A 9,943-nucleotide genomic window follows, 5' to 3' on the forward strand; every position below is an offset into this window, starting at 1 on the left:
TGGGCTGATTATACGGCCATACATACGGCCAGTATAATTTATACGGCCAGTATGTTGGGCCGTATAATGCACAGTTCTTCCGAAATCATTCTCGTTGACTCGTTTGGTCTCCAATCCTTATGGAACCTTCTTAACACCTCAATACCAATCTAAGGTTCATTATAGCTCTTCTCCAAAATGTCATTAAGTCGTCATTAATTCGATACTCGTAAATCTTGCCCGACACACAACATATACTTTACTTTCCTTAACAACTTTCTTCCCTTACCTTAAATGTCTTTGAAATCTCGATTAGGGTCATCAAATGCTATTTCTTACTTATCAAAACATCGTATACGTCATGCCCTTTGTTAGTCTATTCACTGTACGTTAACAGGAAATTTTCCGAGGTGTAACATTCTTCCCCCCTTTTGGAACATTCGTCCTCGAATGTTAAGTCATCGGGGATTCTATAAAAATTTCGCCAGAGTCTCCCCTGTAATATGGCACTACCATCCTGTCACAACAACCCACAATAGCATTGCCTCACAGGGCCACAACACAATAGCAATATAAGTTGGCCACATACGACCCATATGCATAAAAAGAAAACATACATACCTCATAATCTCGATGTCTCATCAGCGGATCTCTTCCGGGGCCGAAATAAGTGCGTATATGTGGACTTCATCTTCTCTTCCGCCTCCCAAGTCATCTCTTCTCGATTGTTATTTCACCACAAGACTTTAACTGAGGCCACTTCCTTGTTTCGAAGTCTCCGTACTTGCCTGTCTAATATGGAAATGGGCACTTCTTCATAGACTAACTTTTCCGTCACTTGGACATCATCTATTGGAACAATCTTCGTAGGATCTCCAACACACTTACGGAGCATTGAGACATGGAAAATTGGATGGACTAATTCAAGTTCTGGAGGCAAGTCCAATTCATACGCTACTTGACCCACCTTGCGGACAATCTTATAGGGTCCAATGTATCAGGGACTCAATTTCCCTTTCGTGCCAAATCTCATCACACCTTTCATTGGCGACACCTTCAGGAATACCCAATCATCAACTTGAAATTCTAAGTCTCGCCTGCGGTTGTCCGCATAAGATTTTTGGCGGCTTTGGGCTGTCAACAATCGATCTCGGATCACCTTGACTTTTTCTACTGCTTGTTGGATCAACTCGGGGCCTATTAGCTGTACTTCTCCTATTTCAAACCATCCATCGGAGATCTGCACTTCCTTCTAAATAAAGCTTCATACGGAGCCATTTGAATACTGGAATGGTAGCTATTATTATATGCAAACTCAATTAGAGGTAAGTGGTCATCCCAACTACCACCGAAATCTAGAACACATGCTCTTAGCATATCTTCCAAGGTCTGAATAGTACGTTCGGCCTGCCCATCAGTTTGCGGATGAAATGCTGTAGTGAGCTCTACTTGAGTACCTAAACCTTCTTGGAAGGATTTCCAGAACTTGGCTGTAAATTGTGCCCCTCTGTCTGTGATAATGGATATCGGAATACCATGGAGCCTTACAATCTCCTTGAGATACAACCTTGCATAATCTTCTGCTGAGTATGTGGTCCTGACTGGAAGGAAATGAGCTGCTTTCGTGAGTCTGTCCAAGATCACCCATATGGAATCATACTTGCCTCGGGAACGGGGTAATCCCACAATAAAATCCATATTGATCACTTCCCATTTCCAAGTAGGGATTTCCATTGCTTGCAATAATCCTCCTGGCTTTTGAAGTCCGATCTTTACTTGGTGGCAATTTGGGCATTGGGCTACAAATTCTGCTATGTCTCTTTTCATGCCATCCCACCAATATATCAACTTGAGATCATGATACATCTTTGTCATTCCTGGATGAATAGAGTACTGAGAACAATGAGCTTCTTCTAGAATATGACGACGCAATTCTACAACATTCGAAACACATAGCCTGCCTCAGTATCTAAGAATTCTATCCATAGAAGTTTCAAATGGAGACTTCTCTTTTTCATGAAATGTGTCTCTATAATGGCTCAACTGAGGATCTTCATATTGCCGCTCTTTTACTTCCATGTTCAAGGACGAAACCGTGGGATTATTAATACTAACTCCTGCACCACCTGAATCAATTAAATGTACTCCAAGATTAGCTAGTTGGTGGAGCTCATGAATCAATTCTTTCTTCTCCGGAGGAACTTCACATAGGCTACCCATTGATCGGCGGCTAAGCGCATCAGCTACTACATTTGCCTTTCCGGGGTGGTATAAAATATTCACATCGTAATCTTTCAATAATTCTAACCACCGCCTCTACCGTAGATTCAACTCCTTCTGTTTAAAAATGTATTGGAGACTCTTATGATATGTATAGATATCAACATGGACACCATACAAGTAGTGTCTCCACATCTTTAATGCATGAATAACTGCGGCTAATTCAAGATCATGAGTTGGGTAATTCTTTTCATGTTTCCGCAGCTGTCTCGGAGCATAAGCAATGACTTTACCGTGCTGCATCAATACGCATCCTAACCCAACACCAGAAGCATCACAATACACAACATAACCATCTGGCCCTTCTGGGAGCGTCAAGACTGGAGCTGAGGTTAATCTGTCCTTCAACTCTTGGAAGTTGCGTTCACAAGCATCATTCCACTGAAATTTAGCTGACTTCTGGGTTAGCTTTGTCAATGGGGCTGAAATAGATGAAAATCCCTCTACGAACCTTCTATAGTAACCTGCCAATCCCGTAAAACTACGAACTTCGTAGGCGTCGTAGGCCTTGGCCAAGTCTTCACAAGCCTCAATTTTCCGAGTATCAACTCGAATGCCATCATCCGAAATAACATGACCCAAAAATGTCACGTAATCGTACCAAAACTCGCACTTTGAAAATTTTGCATACAATTCCCGAGTTCGAAGAATTCCAAGAGCAATACGTAAATGGTCGGCATGTTCTGATTCTGTGCGAGAGTACACCATAATATCATCAATGAATACTCTTACGAATAGATCCAAGAGAGGCCTGAATACATTATTCATCAGATTCATGAACACTGCTGGAGCATTAGTTAACCCAAATGACATCACCCGAAATTCAAAATGGCCATATCTCGTTCTGAAAGTTGTTTTGGGAATATCTTCTCTAACTCTCACTTGATGATAACCCTACCTCAAGTCTATTTTGGAGAACCACTTGGCACCTTGTAATTGATCAAACAAATCATCAATTTTCGGAAGAGGATATTTGTTCTTTATTGTCACCTTATTCAACTGTCTATAATCAATGCACATTCGTAGGAAGCCATATTTATTTCTTACAAATAGGACAGGTGCTCCCTACGGTGATGAACTAGGTCTAATAAACCCCTTCTCGAGCAAATCTTTCAACTGTGCCTTTAGCTCTTTCAATTCTATCGGAGCCATTCGGTAAGGAGGAATAGAAATAGGCTTGGTATCCGGCAACACATCAATAGAGAAATCAATTTCTCTTTCCGGAGGAAGGCCTGGAAGTTCATCTGGAAATACGTCCGGAAATTCAATCACTACCGGAACGGATTGAAATGTTGGCAACTTTGCTTCGGTATTGTGAACTCGGACTAAGTGATAAATATAGCCCTTAGCTATCATTTTTCTTGCCTTAAGGTAGGAAATAAACCTACCTCTCAGAGACGCTGTATTACCCTTCCATTCAAGCACGGGCTCTCCCGAAAATTGAAATCGAACCACTTTCATTCGGCAATCAACATTAGCATAGCATGAGGCCAACCAATCCATACCCATAATCACATCAAAATCTAACATTTCCAGCTCAACTAAATCAGCTTTAGCCTGACGGTCACATATCACAATTATACTGTCTTTGAACACTTGTCTAGCTATCACGGGATCACCAACCGGAGTAGATACCTCAAAAGATTTAATTGGCTCGGGTTTTACCCCAATACGACCAGCAACATATGGAGTAATATAAGATAGGGTAGAACTCGGATCTATCAATGCATACACATCATGAGAAAATACGGATAATGTACCTGTAACCGCATCTGGGGAGGACTCAAGATCCTGTTGTTCGGCTAAAGCATACATGCGGGGCTGAGTGGCACCTGAAGTAAATGCTCCCCCTCGGCCTCTACCTCGGCCTACTGGAATCTGAGAAGTCTGCCCTACCGGGCTCACTGAAGAAGAACCAGCCGCTGATCCTGTGGGCTGGACCCCAACTCTACCACTCATCGACGGGCAATCTCGCTTCATGTGCCCAACCTGACCACAGGCATAGCAAGCATCTGAACCCTGGCGGCACTTTCTGGAGTGTAATCTACCGCACTTGCTGCATTGCGGTACTGGGGGTCTCCCCTGGCTATAATCTCCCCTAAACTGAGAACCTAAGGCCCTCGAACTCTGAACCTGTCCTTAACGAAAGGAGCGATCAAATCTCCTACCCGTAAATCGTGAAGGTGCACTAGTCACCGACTGGCCTGAGTGTCTAGGATATGACTGCCTTGATCCCCCTCTGTAGTCACTACCTGCCCCCATAGATCTGGCCCTCTTGTTTTGCCCTCTATCCATATCACGATCACTCCTTTATGGAGGTTGTTGTCCTTCTAAATTCTGGGCATGGCCTTGAATGCGGGAAATATCCATCCCATCTTGCAACGAAGCCATCAAACAATCTTTGAACAAATGTGACCCTAAGCCACTCACAAATCTATGCACCCGATCTCCCATATCGGCCACCGTAGTCGGGGCATATCTAGCCAATGAATTAAATTGAAGGCTATACTCCCGGGCACTCATACTTCCTTGCTTTAGATTTAAGAATCTATCCGCTCTAGCTCGGCGGACCTCGGGTGGCAAATAGTGGCGGATGAAAGCATCTACGAATTCTTGCCAAACGGGAGGAGGTGCATTCTCTTTTCTTGATGCTATCCAATTATTATACCATAGGACCGCCACATCCCGGAGTCTATACGATGCCAACTCCACAGATTCAGTTTTGGAGGCATGAATAATCTTCAATGTCCTCAACATTTCATCAATAAAGCCTTGCGGATCTTCATCCGGCTTTAACCCGAAAAACACCGAAGGATTCAAACTCATGAAATCACGGGCTCTGATACTAGCTGACCGATCACTTGGGCCCGCATTCTGCCGCTGTGCCTGAGCGGCAACTAACTACGCCAATAGGTGAATAGCTTCGGTCCCTTGTTGACCCGAAGTAGCCGGTGGAGGAATTGGAGGCATAGGAGCTGGAGCTGAAGCCCCTTCTTGTTCTTCAGTAATAGGCTGGGTGGAAGAAGCATTAGATGGAGCCTCATTATGTGATTCACCCTCGTCTACATTCATTGGCGGCTCCCTTTCTACCCGCTTTCTTATCGTAGTCTTGCCCTTCTAGGCGGCTTTAGCTTTTCCCTTTGGCGGCATTTCTGAAATCATAGCACACTATTAGGGAGGAGAAAATCTTATAACACAGCTCTATCGTATGATCTCTTAAGATGAAAGATTGTCATTTTTCCTAAATGCCCTGTAGCCTCCTATTTATTAGCGTGGCGCGCAACACACCATAAACAAGACTCTACTAGACACGGCTCGTAGACACTTCCTAGGACTGAACTGCTCTGATAACTAGTCTGTGAGATTTCACTGGATTACTACATAGCTTGACTAATAGAGAATTTGGAGTAATTCCATTCATCATTATTAGCAAAGTGGGAAACACTAAGTCTGAGATTCCACTGGATTGGTACATAGTTTGGCTAAGGAACTTTTGCCTATCCAACTGTCCTACCAAAAGTTGAAATTACCCCTTTCAATGCACCACAAAATGTTAGCCGCAACCTTATCTTTTACCTCAACCAAACTTTTCCAAAAGTGAGAGTTCCCAGCAGACCATCCATTAGCCATAGAATGTTTCCTGTTGTAGTACTTGGCCCTCAAATTATAAGCCCAAAGGGACATCCCAGTCCTCAAATTCTAGCATCTCTTAGTAGCAAAAGTCTCACTAATTTCCTCCATCTTTCTAATTTTAGTAGCACCTTCTTCTTTAGCTAACTGTAATCTATCCCAAAAGCTCTAGTGATATTTAGCTTTCTCATTATCAAACCCCCAAAATAACCTAGCAAAATGTCTTTCAATAAGCTTCAAGATTCCTTTAGGAGGAGGCATAACAACATAGTATAAGTAGGGATAGCCCCATCCCCATAAGATAGAAGCTTAAAGAGCCACCCATTAAGGTTGATGATTTTGAAAAACATGCTATCAAAATAGGCCAATTTTTCCTACCAACATAGATGGGTATTCCATATAGGTATCGGGGAAGGACTTATCCATGAGCCCAGTCACCTCCCTAATACTATTGATTCTGGAGAATGAAGCCTTAAGAGAGGTGAGGAAAAAATATTTTCTCTGTTAATTTTCTATCTAGAGGATAGTTCATATCTGTTGAGAATGTTCAGGACATTTTGACGGATTGGCTATTGCACCAGTGAAGATGACAACGTCATTAGCATAAGTAATCTGATCGAACCTAGGTTCTCTGTCATTCAACACAAAAGGAACAAAGCCCTAGTTATAGTGAAGGTCGTTAAGGAGCCTGGACAGAACCTCAACACTACAATAAGGGAAGGGGATAAATTTCACCTTGTTTGAGACCTTGGTAAGAGGTTAAGAAGCCCTCTCTAGATTCATGAATGACAATGGAGTACCAGATATCAGAGATAATTCTCAAAACAAGGTTAAAGCATAATCAACAAATCCAAACTTCTAAGGACATCCCACAGGAATTTCTAAGAAACTCTGTAATAGGCCTTTGCCATATCAATCTTAATCACCACATTACCTCCAACGTTGTGTTGGGATATTGCATGAATAACTTGTTGACCAAGCAAAATATTTTAAATGATCAATCGTACTTTGACAGATCCACTTTGATTTTCAGAAATCAATTTGGGAAACAAAGGGTTGAATCTTCTGGTAATGACTTCGGAAATTATCTTACTGAAAAAATTACATAGGCCGATAGGCCTTAAGTCAGAGAATCTAGAAGGGAAAATGACTTTGGGAATTAAGATTAGACAAATAGGGGCATAGAATTTAGTGAGCTTCCTTCCTTTAAAAAATCATGAACAAAGTCAACAATGTCATGTATGATGATGTTCAAACACTTCTGGTAGAACATGTCATTGTATCCATCCGGGCCAACAATGCTTGAAAGGCTCATCTCAAAAACAACTTGCTTAATTTCATCCTCAAAAGGTAAAACTATCATCATATCATTAGTTTCATTGTCAATGAAATTGGGAATACATTCCATTATACATTCGTTTGAATATTGTGGTGTTTCAGGTTAAGTTGCACCTTGAAATGTCTAACGGCAGTCTTGGAGATTTTTTCAGTTACAGTAATTTACTTATCTTTGTGGTTCTTAATTCTAATCAACTGAAATTTCTTCTCTTGTCTCTGATGAGACTATGAAAGTATCTAGTGTTTCTGTCCCCTTATTCAAAACTTTGGATTGGGATTTCTACTTGAGGAAAGAGTCTTGCATGAACCTCCATCTAATGTACTCGACTTAAGCCTTATTAGTGTCCTCTCTAGCCAGCTCACTATAGTATTGATGTCCCGTTCTTATAGCAATTGAACTTTGTTTTTTCATTTAATGAATTTTTGGTGAACATCTCCCAATGCCTCTCTGGACCAAGTGTTCGACCTTTTACTAAAGGTTTGAGTTTTTCTTGTAATCTCCACAAACTAGCATACCTGTCATGCCCCGTCCCTAGGCCTGGACGTAACACAGCACTCGATGCCTGCTGATATGACCGAGCGAATCACATGACTTGCTAAATGAACATAGGACATGCACTAATGCGAAATATAAGTAAAGACATGAAAAGTTTGAATGAAGCATGTGATTTAATAATCAATACTAAATACTGGATATACTGTGTGAAATTATTAGTGCGAAAATAGTCTGAAAGATAATAAGTACGTAGCCAACATAGGCTATATGAAAACTAAACATCTGACATGACATGCAAGATCAACCTGTGAAACCTCTGAACATGAATCGAAATATTGAACTAATTACTGGGACAAGGACCCCGGCATACGTCTACTGCCTAACATGAAATGAACATAAAATAAGGATAACACCCCAAATGAAGTGAGGCTTTCCAATAGCTGATACCAAAATCCTAGCAAGCAGATCCGTCGTCCTGTAAGTTAGTACTGGTATCGTGAAATTCAGGCCCCGGGCAATAGGGACGTAAGTAGACTACAGTTGTACTTGTATGCAAAGCAATTGAATGAAAGAACAGTAAGTGGGGTGCTCGGGGAATGGGCAACCCAAAATCAATAAATATGAGTACATGAAGTAATACGGAACTGAAGCTGTAACTGCAAGCTGAAACTGAACATGAACATGAATATAATATAATATGAGTAATTCATTTTAAGTGGGAGAGCCTTAGTTTAACCGACATTTAACCACTATGTTAGCACTGGCATTTGATCTCTGCCCGGTCAGCTAATCTATGAGACATGATCATGACATGACTGGATCCATAAAATAACCCATAATAGGTAACATGAAGGACTCGCCCCTATCTAACGGGTCGAGCCTTTTCCTACGTTGGCATACGTATTTTTAGGTGTTAACCTTCTCGGTAATCTATACTACTCCCAAAATATGAACATGAATATAAGCGGCTTAGAGCCCATGAATTTCATAACATGACTTGTATCATAGTTGTTGACATGTATAGTATAGTGTCTCATAAGACCTGGAATCATATTAGTTTATAGCATATATATAAAAACTCATGGAAATCAAAGCATGAGTACACATGGATTACGTAATGAGTTCATGATTTTCAGAATGATATATATGAATGAAATACGAGGGTTCATCATTTTGAAGTATACGAACATTGCATCTTTCCATGAAACTAGGGCATAATTTGACTTTCGATGAGAAGTTTGTGATAATCATTGAAGAACGTAACGTGGAAAAGAGCAATGATGTTCCCGCACAGATAGAGTATCCTTACATATCTTAATCTCTTCAAAACTTGAAGAAAATGTCTGAACTTTTGAAGAAGAAACCTAAAAGTTTGAACTTAAGACCTTGAGGATGGTATTCTTGAAAACCCTAAGATTGCAGCATAGAATCTTATTAAGAATCTATGTATAAGTGTTAGAATTACTTAGGAATACATGAAAGAGACCTGCCTTGATGTGGAGGATGAGGAGAGGAGAGAAAAGTCGTGGTAGGGCTTGGAGAACTGAAAAATAGAATAAAAATTTGGAAAAACGCAATTTTAATGAATCCAGGTGTCGTCTGTGTTAGCATAGGCATCACAGAAGGCACTATGCTGACGCAGATACTAAAAATATCGAAACATAATGCTGAAATCTTTGGGACTGAAGTTTGGTCCAAAATGTATTGGGAAATGTGTTGTAGATGGTAATCTGCGCGACATATTGCAGTCTGTGTCGCATATATGTTCCCAGCGGACTACTCTGAGACCATTCAGTAAAATGGTCATAAATTTTTGTACAGATATCTGTTCGGTCGGGTCTTTATATTGATGAAGAGGTATTTCAAAGGGATACAATTTTCAATGAGGTAATTTTCCCAAATTCCTAATTAATAAGGGGGTTATGCTCGCTTGAAGTGAGGCCTCATAAAAACTCAATTGAAAACATGATTCATTTGGTTCCCTGGTTCTATACTGTAATTCGGAAATACAGGCTATTACATTATCTCCTTCTTGGGATCATTCATCCTCGAATGATAGGTCATGTTTCTCATAGTCGAATCGTTTTTACCTTGATTGACATTGTTGCTCCCAAACGCACACGCAAGTATACGTGGTCGTACAAGTAATATAGACGGTTAAGTCTAGATATCGATCCCACAGAGACTTAGACTTACCGTTAACCTAATTCAAATTCGGAT

The sequence above is a fragment of the Lycium ferocissimum genome, chromosome 4 (genome assembly GCF_029784015.1).
Source record: "Lycium ferocissimum isolate CSIRO_LF1 chromosome 4, AGI_CSIRO_Lferr_CH_V1, whole genome shotgun sequence".
In the NCBI taxonomy this organism is placed as follows: Eukaryota; Viridiplantae; Streptophyta; class Magnoliopsida; order Solanales; family Solanaceae; genus Lycium; species Lycium ferocissimum.